General features: G+C 39.7%; 1 long non-coding RNA gene across 1 annotated transcript; it reads right to left on the bottom strand.

Annotated features, from left to right (window-relative positions):
* Window positions 1-7,575: 7,575 nt before the first annotated feature.
* Window positions 7,576-15,301, bottom strand: LOC120433287. The gene is made up of 4 exons (XR_005608465.1): window positions 14,852-15,301; window positions 12,352-12,476; window positions 9,144-9,215; window positions 7,576-8,147 (listed from the first exon to the last, which is right to left on the bottom strand). It is a non-coding gene; the product is annotated as an uncharacterized LOC120433287 (long non-coding RNA).
* Between the last annotated feature and the right edge of the window lie 1,378 nt (window positions 15,302-16,679).

Here is a 16,679-nt window from a genome sequence, read left to right as displayed (position 1 = left end):
CTCTCATTACACACGGTTAGTGTGGACACTCCTGAGAAGCCCCTTTTTATAACTATCCATACTGTAGCATCTGAGGAATGTTAATCTGCCCTCTTAGGAATGCACTGTCCAGGCACCTTGCCTCTCCAGAGACAACTGGCAGATACAGCCATGGAAGTGTCTAGGGACAGGATCACTGATAGTCTTCTTTCTTATCCCCAGGTTCCACTCCACATTCTTTATTTTCTTCTCGACTGTACCCCCGATCTGTGCATTGTTGTCTTTTCAGACCCTTCTCAACCCACTACTTCCTCTCCACTTCCCTGGAGATTGTGTTACTCTTAGCCTTTGCGCCTGCAAAACACGAATACGTAGGAATGCACCACATGTGATCACAGTGAGACATTATTAGTGAGACCTTTGAATGATTATGCGCTCCACTCAGAGAGAGCGATGTCTCCGGTCGGTCTCTAATGTGAGTTTGGAGTATATAGGTGCAGACTATGCTGCACCTATGCTGCGGAGGAACTTATAAATCTGTTCAGTGGAATGATGTATTTCTGTGGGGCCACAAGGAAAAACATTCACTTGGATGGTGTTACTGGAAAGCGATTGGTTTTGTTGCAACTGCCATAATAAATTTATGGCAGAGACCTGAAAGTAGCTTCCAGCCATCTTGTTGAGTATAAATATGTGAGGTTAGATTTCTGAAAGAGAAAGAAGAGAGGGGCAGGAAGTGAAATCTGGGTTTGGGGTATTTAACAACCCCAAATCTACTGCTTATCCGAAAAGTAGCAGGGATAAGAAAACCTTGAAAGACCTTGTCTGGAAGGCATGAAGGATCGATGGGGAACAGGTGCATGAGGAGAGGGTTTCACAGACGCGATCCATTAAATGGAATAAGGTTTGTTGGCTTAAAATTGACACAACAGATCTGTATTTATTTTTCTATTTCTAGTTTATATATCAGCATTTGGAATACTAAAAATGTCCTGACACTGCATTCTGGATGCTCTTATTTAGTAATCACCTTGTGTTTTACACCTGTCTTATATCATACAGGGATTTAAACACAGTTGAACTATAGCACCTGTATCCTTCTCAGCATTGTTTCACCTCTTACAGTATCACATTTTTTTTTAAGGTCCAGCTCGAGTTCAGCTTGTTTAAATTCTTTTAAGGCAAGGTTAGCTTAGTCAAAGCTTGATTCATCTTTACATTTATAAGAATATAATTTCTTGTTTTCTTTGTAATCCCTTTGGAAAGTCCATATAAAACAACAGCCTATAGTCACGTTTCAGCATTTCTACTGAACTGTACACATCCAGACTGCTGCAATCACACGCTTGTACTCTCGCTGACCTCCTCCACATGGACTTACACACCCAGCTCCTACAATGCATCCACGCTACTTTCAAGCAGACAACTCCATGTACACACAGACACACACATGCAAAGGAACAGCCAGAAATTGGCTGAGATCGCACAAAAGCTTGGTTATGCAGTCTATCACACGTATATTTGCTCCTCAGGTGTGTATGACATCTCTCTGTCACTGCACAACATCTGTAGTGTTACTAAAATGACAGCAAATTAATGCTTCAAAGAAAGTGGCTTGTTTAGAGAAAAAGAACATCTGCTATTTATATTCAGAGCAATTAATTATGCGCTTTTTTGGTGACACACAGACACAAGATTTGGTTTTGTCTTTCATTATACAGAAAAAAAAGTGTTTTTTTGTTTTTGTTCTTTTATTTTACTGCACTTCAAATAGTGTAGTCAGTGTTCTTTCATACACTCCTAACAAACCAACCCAAAACAAAGATTTGAAGCACCGGGTCCAGATGTTCCCGGAAGGCACTGATGACCTGTTCACATTTACCTACAAAACAAAGCATAAGCAAACACATCAACACACAACTGCAGAGGTCTTTGAACATTTTTATTATGATGAATGGCTTAAAATCACCATTTCAGTTCGCAGCCTTGTACGAAATTTCAGTGCACTTGTGCAAATGCTATTACAAAACTGGCTTTTTCAACAGAGAAACAACTGAACAAGAGCCCTCAGAGAGCACAACTCCCCCAAAGTCCGAGGGCTATACTAAAAATATGATGTTTTATGATGTTTTTATTACGATATGCTGACAACAGCCTGTTTTGATTACAATCTGATCGTGTGGGCCTGTTACGGCATCCCTGTGATGTCATAGATCGTCTTATTGAAAAAAAAAGTGCAGCTTTCTCCATGCTGTTTCACTCGATGTGGGTTCTTGAAATTGTTTTTCAAGATCATCTTTCATCTTGGGCGCTCATAATGATGGCTAAATGCTTAGCCGACCTAGTGTATTGTTGTGAAGTTTGAAGAAGATCCGTAAAAAACTGTGTTTAATATAAAGTTCTTACCCATGTTCACATTTGCGTGACCCAATTTTGACCAAAATGAAATCAGCTCGAGCTGTTATTGTCATGGTGCTGGCTCTTTGACACAGCGTTTTAAGTTTTTGGATTCATGATTCTTTCCTTTGTATGATGAAGATGATTTAAGTTCAAGCCTGGACTTTAGTTCTTTTAGTGTCTCAGAGTTTATTTGTATTTCTGGTTCTGGGATTCTTGTCTGTTAGGTTCCTTTGTCTTTGTCTTGTCCCTGTGTTTATTTATCTGTTTCCCCAGTCATATCTCTGTTTATTCCCTCTCTGTCCCATGTTTGTTTTCCCTTTTGTTTGTGTCTGCCTCGCTCTCTGTCCCTCCCTCTCTCCGTCTTTCAGCTCTGTCATGTCTGTCTGCCATATGTGTACCATTGTCTTCCCACGTCAAGCTGTGAGTCTAAGTCTGCGTCTCATTGTGTTTCCTGTCTTATTTTGATAGTCCTTGCCTCATCTGCTTGTGTTTAGTTTTGGTTCCCTGTCGCTGTGTCTAATTTGTTCCAGCTGTGTTTCCCGGCTGTTTCCACTCTCCTAATCACCTCTCTGTGTATTTATTGTGTCAGTTCCCTTTTGTCCTTTGCAGGAACGTCGGTCCATGTTCCATGTTTCCGCGTAAGACTTCATTGCCTTTTGCCTTTTATTTTGTATCCTTGTCTGATCTTCTATCAGCCTTTAATAAACGTCTCGCCTTCAAGATCACATTCGGTCTTCAAGCGTCTGCTTTTGTCCTCTCTTCAGAAACACGATTAAACACTACAGTTATTGGTATCAACCATAACACAACATTTAAAAAAGATCTCGATTGCTAACAAACACACAGACAAACAAACAGAACCGATTACATTATTTGAAAAAAAATAATTCTTCAAATTAAATTAAATTATATTTATATAGCACTAGATCACAACAACAATCACCTTAAGGTGCTTTATATTGTAAATACCCTACAATAAAACAGACTCCACCAATCAGATGCCCCCCTTTTAGCAAGCACTTGGCGACAGTGTGTAAGAAAAACTCTCTTTAAACAGGACGTTCCTGGTTCCTCCTGTTACGGGTTCAGCAGAACCAGAACCATGGCAGAACCGCCATGACTTAAAAACAATTTGTTAGCAGTAAAATTTAGGTGCTGCATATCTATGAAAAACCTGCTTTATCATCCAAGAAGCTAAATCATATACCAAAGGACTGAGAAACAATAAGAAGTCTTATATAGTTGAAAATGGATGTTGTGAATCCCTGCCTCAGCACACACGATTCATCATGCAAACTAAGCTAACAAAACACAACATATATCTGGTCATTCGTTTTTTTCTGAGAAACGCTCTCCAGAATTCCATTATAACAGCAATTCATCTAGAACTGCAGACTTTATTTTTCAGCATATTACCAATCTAAAAACGCCACATCTTCCTTTGGAAAATCACTTTGTGCACAAAAACAAGAAAAGTCCATTTCAGTAAAATGGAACTGCAGTCTTTGTTGGTCTGTCTGGAGGCTGAAGATATATTGGTGTTAGAGCAGGAAAAAAGGGACAGAAAAGCTGTGGATAAGACCTGCTGTTGTGCCTTCCCTCAGCCTCGGGGAGGTGGGGGAAGCTTGTGAATATTTGACCTCAGGCTGGGGAGGGTGAGCCTTCTTCCTCAGCGATTGCTGTTTAATCCATCTTGGAGCCTTACCTGTGGCACAGTTAGCCTCATGGGCTAACACAGACTGCTCTGTGCAGAAAAGGCAATCACAACAGTGCAACACATAAAATGTGTGCAACATTTGATAGATTGACTTGGTTTATAGCGATAATTCCATTTTGCTTGTCCTTTTTTTAACTCTTGTTATTTTTTTTTTAGACATTCGCTTAAATCATCCAAGTTATTGTTATGGTAATATACTTAGCTGCGTGTGGGAAGACTCCAAATGGTCTATTTTTAAAGTCACAGCAAAGAAACTTCCCTATTTATCTTATCTCAATGAGAAGCTGGAAATAGCAAAGCACTGCTATCCCATCTGAGTCCGCTCAGCTCTGTGACGCGTCAACCCTTGTCCAGCACCAACGAATCCTCGCCTGTCTACCAATTACAATCTATCATGCAACTGTCACTTTTTTCTACTGGGCTCTCTTTTAAAGTTTAGGATGAACAGTATGCTTTGTTTAAAAAAACACAACTAAAATGCCTAATTTATGTTATAAATGTAGCTATTAAAACTGTTTTGGGTTTTTTACTCTTTCTTTCCTGATATTTGCCTAATAAATTCTCACTAAAAAGTTGGTCTAAGAATGCACTCACAAGATTTAAAACACTAAAAAACAGTACTACAAACATCAAGGACCAATTCAAATAAACCAATTTTTTGCAGGTTATGGGCAAATCATTACAAACATAAAGAAGTCAATATGATTTACTAATAATTCTGTTTCTCACTTGACTGCCAAATGAATGCCATTAGTCAAGGCGTCTGAGTCATCACTTTGAACAGAGTATGCGAATTCAAATTATTCTTTCCTGCCTCCTACACAAAATGTAATGGCCCACTCGAGCTTTTCAATTAAGACCTGGCCTTGAAATTCACTGTGTGAAGAGGCGCGGTGAGGCTTGTTTATTTCTACACAGCGGCAGAACAAAGGCTGAGTACACAGCACATTTCATCAGCGCTCAGGCGCATGTATCTGAATCATTCTGCTTCTCTGTGCCGCTTACACTTCAGATATTTGTGTTTGTGGGCAAGCGTGTGAGAAGAAGTGGAGGAAACTAACCAAACAAAGGTATCTTTGTGGTCTAAAGATAAATACTGTGAGCTTGCTTGTTTTTTTTTCTTCACAATATTGCTGGCACATGTGACCGTCTCGTTTCTGGACAGCTGAAAATGAGCTAGCTATAACAACAACAGCTGGTTATAAGCTAACATTATGCCAGCTAACATTAGGCTTGGAGAAGTCCTAAAAGTCACCCTCTGATAAACGGTTTGCTTACATACCCACATTGTATGAAAGTTTATTCACTAATTGCCCGAGTCATACAATATTAGCTCCATTTCAAAGAAAGTTTCAGTAACACCGGCTAACACCGCTAACACCGGCAAAAGCAAAATCTCAACAACTTCCTTCAATGTCACTGTAAGAAGTGTGCTTCACTGACTCTTTTACACATACTGGACTTCGTTCATAAATTTTTAAAGCCTCCTCAAGAGTAAGTACATGTGGATGCTTTCAGCAGGCATTTTGACAGCTCAGGTAAACAGCGGACCAACAGCATACGCTACAGATGAATGCGAGACAGAGCTTTTGATGTGACTGGGGAACAGAGATGTAAAAAACTGCAAAATATATATCTCCAAAAGTTGAATCTGTTCATCTGGACGTAGCGTTTTGTGGGAGAAACGTTTCGTCACTCATCCAAGTGACATTAAAACGTCTTGATGTACGAAACGTTTCTCCCACAAAACGCTACGTCCAGATGAACAGATTCAACTTTTGGAGATTTACTTTCCTGGATGATTGAGAATGCATCAAGATGCAAAATATATATTTTGAGTTGATGTTATTCAAATACCTTAAACCAGGGATCGGCAACCTGCGGCTCCGGAGCCGCATGCGGCTCTTTAGTCCTTATAGTGCGGCTCCGTGTGGTTTGGGCAAATAAATTAGAAGTATTTAGCTGAAGTGTAATTTCTTTATGTTAGTTCTTTTTAACTCGTAGTTCTAAATTGGAAGATTCTTGTGATATTGAAATATAAAAATAAAATTATATTCTATTATTTTTTCATCGCTCAAAATAAGAGTCACACTCGCGGAAGCCGGTGTACCCGCCGAAACACCGTGCATTTATCGAGACTTTCAACCCCAGGTAGGCCAATTATGGATCTTTGGATCCACATTATGTCAGCAGCTGTTCTCCACCGTGAACTATGTTAAAGACAAACACCGTTCACGCCTGACAGATGACAGCTTACAGTCCTGTGTAAACTGACTTCGTATAGCCCCGATTTGCGGACTCTGTGCGCAGAGGTTCAGGAGCAGAAGTCCCATTGTAAACACATCACGGCAGACCCGATGATGTTTCCATGAGCATGCTTTTGAGCATCTCTTTATTGAGCACTTTTCACACACGGTTGCTGTACGCATACAGCCGGCTGTAGCTTTTCAGCTCACACCACCAACAAGACAACAGCACAGATAGCGCAGACGTAAAGGCGGCGAGGCGTGATTGCGGGTGTCGCTCAGGTGCGTCCGCCTCCCCTGCAGCGGCGCTGCAAACCACGCCCCACCGCACGCATTAACCAGGTAAAATACATAATTTTGCAAATATCTATTTTTCATTTTTCAGCAGCATAGTGCTTTTTTCCAATTATTTTTTAAGAGTCAGGTCAAGGCTACAACAGCCCAAAGGCGATATAAGGGTGGCGGCTGACAACAGTTTTTGTTTGCTACATGGATCATTTTAGTTCAGGTTGGTGTCTTTCCTTTTGTTATATTTCTTTAAGAGTTCAAAATGTGTTAATTACGTAAATATAATTTAATTTTCTCTGTAGCACTTCATGGATTTCATAGGCAACACACCTTAGTTGTTCACACAAAGCATAAAGATAAAAAACAATATATACAGTGTTATCTTCATTTTAGATGTCAAAAAGTATTTGCGGCTCCCAGTGTTTTCTTTTGCGTGGAAACCGGGTCCAAGTGGCTCTTTGGGTGTAAAAGGTTGCAGACCCCTGCCTTAAACAATAATGTGTTCAAAAATGTTTTATACCAGACAGACAGCCTGCTATGGCTGTTATGTGGCTATGAGCTAACAAAGCTAAAGTTAGCAGCACTATTGCTAACACTGTTTGTTTAAACTGTAATACTCGCAAAGCTGGCTAACAATTATCATTTAATGTGGCAAATGTTGTTTTTCTTAAAGTATCTTTTAAGTTTGTTTTGGTTTTAGAAGACCAAATTCACCAGCAAGATAATAAAAACTCTTCAGCATCTTTTCTGACTTCCGTTATAGTATGAACAACCATTTCTCCTGCTGGTGAGTATGCATGTTTATGCTTTTAACACTTGCTCTTTGAGGTGCTTTAACACTTTCACTTTGAGATGTTGATTTGGAAGCATGCCCCAGCCCTACCATACCCCCTACAGAGCTATCCTGCTTCGATATGCCCTCAGGGCCATGATATGAATTTAAAGGGGAAATTAATAATAAGGCATGCACAGTGGCATCCGATAAATGTATGCAGATTTGCTTGAAGTTGCTTATTCAGTATGTACAGTTGCAGGTAGACCTCAAGCTGTTTATTTGCTCGATTTATCCCTCCGCATGCTCTGAAAGAGGATGTGTTCTCAGACATAAATTAGTAAATGGAAATATGTGTTTGAATATGGTTAAATACTTATGTTAGATATCGGTTCAGTGTCATGTGCTGCTTTCAGGAGAGGAAGCCCTTTGCACGAGTTGATACTGCACCGACTGACACAATTTCTTAAACTGTAAAGTATGGAAGGTGTAATTATAGGAAAAGAAAAGGGAATGCAGAGGAGGGGGGGTGAGCTCAAGTATGCCTGTCATAGATTCAGTGTTGATGCAATGGGGTATCTCACTAACAACACTGACCTTGCATTCGAGGTGCCTTACATCCAGGCAGTGTTATGCAAAGTGTTGAATCATATGTGACAAGGTTAAACCAAGAACACATACAGCCTATCCTGCTGCACTCCCATGCTCTCACACGCTGGGCTCTTCTTGAAGGTATGACTTTTTTCTGCAAAAATCCCACACACACACAAAAAAACTGCAAACAGGCCACAAATGCTGTCTTGTCTTTTAAATACACCTCTCACTTATCCCTATATGAGCATAAGAGTCTGCAGGTAAAGATTTATTTTACAGTGAATGTTAAAAGGTAGAATTAATCCCAAATAAATTATATATGCAATTTAATTTACCTAATGTTGTAGCTCTAGATTAGATCTGTTAGATCGTATCTTGTGCAGTGATGTAGGGTCTATAATACAAGCTGACATTAAATGGTAATGAAGACAGTACTCACTGACTGGGGGGTCACCTCTGCAGGAAGTATACTTCTCCCAGTTTATAAATACAGACTGCAACTGATAGCAAACTTCTAGTTTTAAGCTGCATTAACTGATATTTTTTAAATTTTTACAGTCTGATCAATGACTCTCTTCAAAAAGTGTGTGCAAATCTTGCAACTTTGTAACTAACTAACTTTGTAACAAACTACTAGCCTGTACACTCTTACAGTGAACCCCCTCCTTTACGCTGCCTTTTGCGGAAGCTTTTATTAATACCCAGCTAAAAAAGTTTTTAGTAATTTTTCAGATTCAGTATTTGATGTTGTTATTGTACTGTTTTTAACTATAAACAGGGTTTAATGGACTGGCAAATCATTTGTTGGTTTTTTTTAATCATTATTATTTCTGAAATGTTAATATGTCTATTGTTTTGACACTGAGGTAATAATGTGTAAGTTAGTATCCATCTTTAGACTAATAACACTCCCTCCAGGGTCTCCAGCTGTGGGGGAAAATAATATTTGGAGACTTGATGCTGTAAATATAACATCTCTAAATGAAATATAAATCTCTAATCTCCAAAGCAAGGACCCACTGTGTCAGAATGGATATTCTGCAGTGTGCTGCTGACTTATATTGGTGAGCAGCTGACATTAATGGCAAGCTGGGCACCCAGGTGTGGAATATGGGGCTAAGTAACTAAATTGTGATGAATGACTCACAGGTTTTCTTTGCGATGTATCCTTTTTTATGGTGAGATAGTAGGCATCACTTCTGTTCTCAGCCCTTTACTACTGTAGAAAAAAAAAAGAAGAAGAGAGGTTTTTGACAAACTGTTCATAGTTCTGTGATATTTACTGGCCCATTTCATATACACATATTTTTTGATTCATAAAATAGAATAAAACTTTCCCTTCAACGTCCAAGAGCACTGAATCAATATTTGAATAGCCCATAAAAGAGTTAAGAAACACTATACAACATATTTTGATTATTATTTTTTGGAATAAAGTCATAACCTCTTGCTATCACCTTGTTTTCACAAAAGGGGTTTTAGGAAATGAAACAAAGTACGGTAAAGTATAAAATGTCGATGGACAGTCAGTACACTCAGTGAATAATTAACAAAAAGTAAGGGAATCTGTATTTGGTTGATTATTTCTTCGTTCTAGCGATACTACTTGGCAATAAAGCTCATGCTGGTGGGAAGCCTGTTTATTTTCACTTAAATGGTGCTACATTTGTAAGAAAAATACATTAGTGGGTTGAGCAGCAGAGTTGAGTATGTTGGCTGCACCCATGAAAAACCTGCCAAATCTCTGCCAATGCCAAGCAGCTTATTCTGCTATTGACTCTTGACTTGGTTCTACAGGTGGTACCAATCAGGAAACTGATTGGTACCACCTGTGAGCATAGGCCCATGTAAAACCAAGTTGCATCGTTATTTGGAGTAAGCCCTTTCCAGGCTGAAGCCCAGGTCCAATATTACAAAGGATGTCAGAGATAGGCTGTGAAGTGGGTGTCCCACACCACAAGAAGACTGCTTCCTCACCCTTTCAGCATAAGAACTGTAGGCAGTCTTCTACAGATTTACAGTCAAGGTCTGCAGGACGATATGACCGATGGCCCTCTACTCAGACAATCCAGAGCAGACGGCACACAGCCAATCTCTGGTCTCATAGGGCTGCCAGGAGGCCTGCCATGGCTGCCCTTTACATCAGGTCTGTTTGTGTTGGTGTTGGCAACATCTGCACTGGAAACTGAACATGTGGAGGAATGTTATATTCAGAGTCCATATTCTGCCTACAGCAATTCAAATGTAGGGTCAACGTCTGGAGAAAATATGTGAAAGCTATTCTGATTGCTGCACAGATAGGTTAACAGCTTTATGTGGAGGGAGCGTGATGATGCGGGGCAGCGTCTCCCTCACTGGAAAAACAAGGCTTGCCATCACTGAAGGCTATCTCAATGCAGATATCGAGATAAGATTGTGTAGACAATGGCATTCCTACATCTCCACAGTATGGGACGAATTCTGTCCTCTAAGTTGACAACACTCGCCCCCACAGAGTGGGGTTTATCCAAGACTGCCTCCAGAATTTGGGAGCGGAGAGGATGGAATCGCTCAACCCCACTGATCACTTGTGGAGTCAGCTTGGGCGTGCTGTTTATGCCAGAGTGACCAACACAACCACACTGGCTGACTTGTGACAAATGCTGGTTAAAGAATGGGATAACATCCCACAGCACAGTGTGTGACCAAACTGGTGACCAGTGTGAGGAGGAGGTGCCAGGCTGTTGTGGGTGTGTATGAGTCTTTGACGTGCTACTGAGGCTAAATAAATAAGTTGTTGAAATTGCAAATATGTCATGTTTTTTCAGACTTCAATCATCCAATCTGATAAACGACACCAAACAAGAGTCAAGCAGAGTAAGTTGTTTGGCACTGGCAGAGAAGATTTGGCAAGTTTTTCAAGGGTGCAGCCCACGTACTCAGCTCTGCTCCTTAACCCACAAATGCATTTTTGTTACAAATGTGGATCCATTTCAGTGGAAGTCCAAAGGCTTTCCAGCAGTATAAGATTTTTTGCCAAAAAGCATTGTTATAACAAAGAAATAATAGACTAAACACAAATTTCCTAAGTTTTTGTGCTAAATTTGGCTGTTGGAATACATTGAAACTGGATGACATTTAACAGCGGAGCAGAATTCAGTTCATTAATCAATCTTCATTTCCACTAAATGTTCAATCCTAAAAGTATCTAAACTCTGGCATCTCCACCTTCTTTGCTGGTGTTACAGAATATATAGATAACCAAAGCCAAATACTTTTGAAAAAGTTCTACAGCCAACGTATTTAACCCCTAAGCAGATAAGGACCAACGTACAATTTAATTTGGACCTAGAACGACTTTTAACCCCACATGGTAATGGTAAATGGACTGATTCTTATATAGCGCTTTTCTACTCTCCCGGAGTACTCAAAGCGCTCCACATAATACACACATTTTCTGAGAAACACCTTGCCTTCTTACTAGCCATCTTTCAGCCAGTAATAGTGCTTATTTATAAGCTTGTACAAGCAGAAGCTACATTTGACAATGCAAAAAAAGCATGTTAAAAACAGGCAGAAAATGCTGACATTGTTGTTTAAGCATGGGAAATACTGTACATATTCATTTACCCAGATCAGTCAGCTTGATTTGCAATGCAGAGTGATAATGTAAAATGCCTCCAAGACACCAAACATGCCCATTTTGAACATTTTCCTCACTTTACAAATTGAAACTGTCATATCAGTGTATCAGCAGCAGCAATGTAATCAGCATTTTCAGTGTGTGCTGTGAGAAACTCACTAATGAACGCTAACGTCAAGCTCTCTGCATCACATTTTCATTCTTTGGGCCCAAGTTTAAGAACTTTGTTAAAAAATGTTGCAACATGATTTAATTTGGAATTTCTTTTTGTGCTGGCCGTTATGAAGTGTTAGTAAGCCCGTTTACCGTACTCTCGTGTCTTTCTTTTGTGTCAGTGCCTTTATGTGAAGATCTATGAATTGTCTTGTTGTAGGAAGGCGTAACAGATAAACTTGTCTTGTTATGACTTGCCGTTCGGGACATTAGAAATGTTGTTGCATTGACTTTAAATCCTGTCACAATGTAGTCACGGCCATTTAATGACCTAATGAATGAGCTGTTTGTAAAGTATATACCAAGACGGATTATTTAGAATTGCTGGTAATGATCACAAATTATTTTGTCATTTCAAATAATAGCTGATTATCCTGAAGCTTGCAGTGAGACATTCCTCCTTTGATGTCGATAAACCAAAGAACACACGCCAAAGGCTGTTTCACTTTAAGTAAAATTCAACTCAGCCTTTGTGAGACTGGAACTGGAGCTGGAACAATCAGATTGTTGAGGTACTCACTTGAACAGGTCCTTCCTCTCCAAGGAGCCAGTCCCACACCAGCAGGAGGACAAAGGAGGATTAGCTGGCATACCATCCCGCCCGTCTGGCCTCCACATCAGGACCAGACCTCCAGTCCACAGATCCTGCCAATTAACTTGTCACTCACTCTGCTCTTTTTTCCCTCACCGAGACTTTATGGCTTCATAGGTGAAATAGCTTAAGCCCCTCAGCACCCTCCCACCCCCTTTCCAAGTAGACTCTCCTGCCATTACCTTTACCCAGAATTCCCATTAGGAAAGACTTTTGTTAAAAGAAAAGCCTACGAGTGAATTCGTCCTTAGGCTAGTAGCTTTTGATTTATCTACAATACACACACACCATATAGACCTGTTTGTCCCTGACTCTATACCAGCATCAGATGCTTTTTTGGAAGGAAGACTTGTGCTGAAAAATACTGCAGTGCTTTTGAATAACCAAACAAAAGAACAACGTGGATAGGCTTAGGAAAAGATTGGGGTTTGAGGTAAAATCAATGCTTAGTTAATTTTAGTAGTTTTGCCATCAACGCAAGATTAAGGCTGTGGAGTGAGTGAGTGGCCATGGTTAACAAAAAGAAGAAGAATACTTTTTTGACTATCTAAAAAGCAAAACAAACAGCAGTGTGTCACGTTAAAGTCCCTTTTTTTCTTCCATCTGTGCACGCTGACCTCTGCCTTACACAGATATTGTTTTACGTTGGCTGTATTCTTTAAATCTCTAAATTTCTCCAGCCATTAGAGGGCTAGTTTGCTGGAAAGCAGACACTGTTTGTCAGCTTTTGGCATTTCCGGCTCTGAATGATGCTGCCTCGTGCATCCGTTAGAGGTCACTGGCATAAATGGAATGGGTGGGCAGTTTTACTACACAACATATCATGATTTGCTTTTCTGCATTCAGATTTATGGAAGAATAACAAAAGGCATACATTCTTCCAGTCAGAGCTTGAGACGCTTTCAAGGGCATTAATAATGTCTCGTGGAAAATATAATTAATTCAGAATTAATTTACACAGTAATTAATCATCTATCATCAAGGTCTCCCACAGCAGCTCGGTATTAGTAGATATCATATTTTTGATAAGCAGGTATAAATCATCTGCCAGGGACATGCTTTCCGTGACACTTATTTTGGTTCTTCACGAGCAAACTAAACCATGCCTCCCACGGTTACAGCATCAGCTTTGATAAATCTCATTAGCCTTTACTTTGCATGCTCATTTGCATTTGTACTTGTCTTGTGTTTGCCAGCCTTGGGTTTTAGAGCATGTGTAAGTATGGTGCTGACCTGATGAGTGACTTTTTAACTCTATAAAGCCATTTAGGTCACTGCGCTTTGTAAATGCCTGGTATTGCCGTCTGGGTATGGGTTTTAGTGTGTGCAGCATATGATAAATCTATCCCACAGTTACTGTTTTTATGGCCCCAAAAACAGAGAAATGAAAAGGAGTGCAAGGAAAAATGTAAGAACAAAAATTGTACGTTATACAGAAGCAGCAGGTTGCACCGTGTCTCTCGCTGGAATACAGAGCGCATGTGTTTGGCACCCGACTGAGCTCTCCACTGTAATCTTGATTTTTATTGTGTTTTTGTTCCTCCGCCATTCTGTGATCAAGTCAAGAACTCTTATGTTATTCACTGAGTTCACTAGTAAGATGGAATGCAGTGTTTCAGTGATACCATCAGTGAGCTTTGGTAGGTGTAACACCTGATGGTCACTTTATTAACAGGAGTGCTGAGGTGGATGTGAGGGTATTGTCAATGTATTCAGTCTATTATTTTGTATTTTTAGTCTATTTCCAGTCATGGATGGACGGTTGCTCACTTCTAGACAGAGTTATTTACACATTGTCAGCCACACTGTAACACATGTAGACTGCACTGACCCATGTTTTTCCTTTAATCCAAGCGATAACAATCACTGCTTACTCTAACATTTTACAAGTATTAAATATATATATGTCTGTAATACTGCAACCACCTCCTCCTCTGTATCCAATTAATTTCATATTTTATCATACTCTTGGATATGACTCAAAATGTGAGCATATGCAGGAATTCATTTGTGAATTAAATGCATTTTTATGATAATATTTAGCTGTTGGTGAATTATGTTGGCGTGCATAAACAGGAGAACAGAAGCCAACGTTTGGGGGTCTTAACTAACCTTAACTGCTTTAAGTAGCTTACACAAAAGCTTAAAAATATTAATAATACTACAAAAAAAAATATTGCAGAAAAACATGAAGGGATGTTATGATAGCTAACTTTTTTGCAATCTTGCAGATTCAGGGTTAAAGTGTTCTGTGATCAAGTTAGAATAAGTTTTCTCTGGCAGACATAAAAATTTCCAATCGTTTTAGGATTTAGGATTTAAAGCCTACTGTCTCACCTACATAAGCTATTACATATTATTTCGTAACATCATCTATTCTGCCTGCATTCACAGTTAAGCCAGTAAGAACAGCAAACAGGAGACTCACAGTGGTATCGTAGTTCCTTTGGTTTGAAAGTCCACTTCAACTTCTTCAGCCTTGTGCCGACAGACAAGGCCAGGGTTAATCCTCAGTCCTTTTTTTTTCTTTTTTTTTACCTCACCATGTTTTGTTCTCACAAGAAATGCCTGCAGGAAAAGTCTTCCCCCCGTTTTCCAGTCCAGTGTTGGCAGCTGTGCTCAGTAGCTGGACTTACCGCAGCTAGTCGAAGCTGTAATATAATTTTGTATTGATTTCTTGTTGACCTCCCATGAAGCAGTCATCATTCTGTAATGTGCTCCACACGTCTTCTTAATGAAATCAATAGCCCTCCTGCCAAACAAAAGTCCAATAGCACTCACTGGGAACTCTGTGCTATTATAGACTGAGTATGGGGAATATTAGCAGGTTAAAGCTGGAATTCTTACTGTTTTTCCTTATAATGAAACACAGATGAGAATATAGGTTGCAGGAATATGAATATAAAGTGCTATAAACTTTATAAAATCCACATGTATTCACTGAAGCGGGTGTTTTTAAATATTAAAATTACTGATCACACTAGATTGAGAGAATTTAGTTGCAGAAATGGCACATCAGTAGAGTTTGTATTTTGTGTCAAATGTTGGCTGATTGCGGTTAAGCTGTTTTTGCAGATGTGGTTAAATCTGAAGCGTTGCAGGGTGGTTAAATAATAATCTTACGAAAAAGTTTACGGCTTCATAATCTCGACATGTTGTCGGCACATCTACTGCATCCATCTTTTTGCTACGATGAGAGTCAACGAATGTGGCATCTCCCACTCTCATAACACTTAATTTTGACAGCTAATATACACAGATTATGATTTATGCAACAGAATTGCTTCTGAGGAATTGTAAACAGTGAAATTTCAGATTGTGACTCGAGGACCATTCATCACAGACACTGTCACAGTTTATTATGTCTGTTCAATTCCACTTAATATGACAGGGAACTTTCACAGGGGAAAATAAAGTGCATATTACGATGAAAAATCCCGTTGGCGGGAGTCACTAAATCTGTCAGTTCAACATGTGCATTGCATTGTATTAATGGAAGTAAATTACTAATCCCCTATTGTGCAGAAAAATGGTGCATGTCAGGTCGAGTGGCCGGGAGCTGACTTTAAAAGTTTGGGTGAAAACCAGGATTGCTCAATTTTTTTTCTTACAGAGCAAACCTACCTCTGAAAACATAACTGTGTCACAGAAAATCGCTTTCACACACACATATACAATGCACGACTGTAATGAAATTGCCTGTGCCGTTGCAATCCCAAGCAGAACACAATGTCACCTCAGTTTTGCGTGTTTCAACATATTCAGTCTCTCCTCTGGACAGTGTGTGATGTCCTTTAACGCGCTTAACACCCACAATCTATCTGGATGAGGCTGCTGTCTACCAGCGACAGCAGCATTGTGGAAACTGACAAGGTGACTTTTGCACATCTGACCCGATATGCCAGTGGCACTAGCTAAGCCAATGTTGACTGTGGGGCTTTTCCACAGTTTAATTTTGAAGAGCTGCTTTGGACCGCCACCAACACAACAAAACACACCACACTGCGGTCACATCTGAAGTGGGCATGTTATAACAATGTCAAAGGTGGGTTAAGTAGTGATCTCAAACTGTATACAGTTTTAAATTGTTTAATTTCAGGCACCTTCGACTGGCGGTCTTCTTCCACAATATATTTATAGTTATATGGCATCTGAGTAAGAAGCAGTGACAGAAAGACATGTTTAAACCTTAGTTAGCGTTTGGATGAAATTTGATGACCAGGTAAAAATAACAAAAAATTTCATTATTTTATCCT

This window comes from Oreochromis aureus, linkage group 15 (genome assembly GCF_013358895.1).
Source record: "Oreochromis aureus strain Israel breed Guangdong linkage group 15, ZZ_aureus, whole genome shotgun sequence".
Classification (NCBI taxonomy): domain Eukaryota; kingdom Metazoa; phylum Chordata; class Actinopteri; order Cichliformes; family Cichlidae; genus Oreochromis; species Oreochromis aureus.
This window is presented reverse-complemented; position numbering and strand designations above follow the sequence as displayed.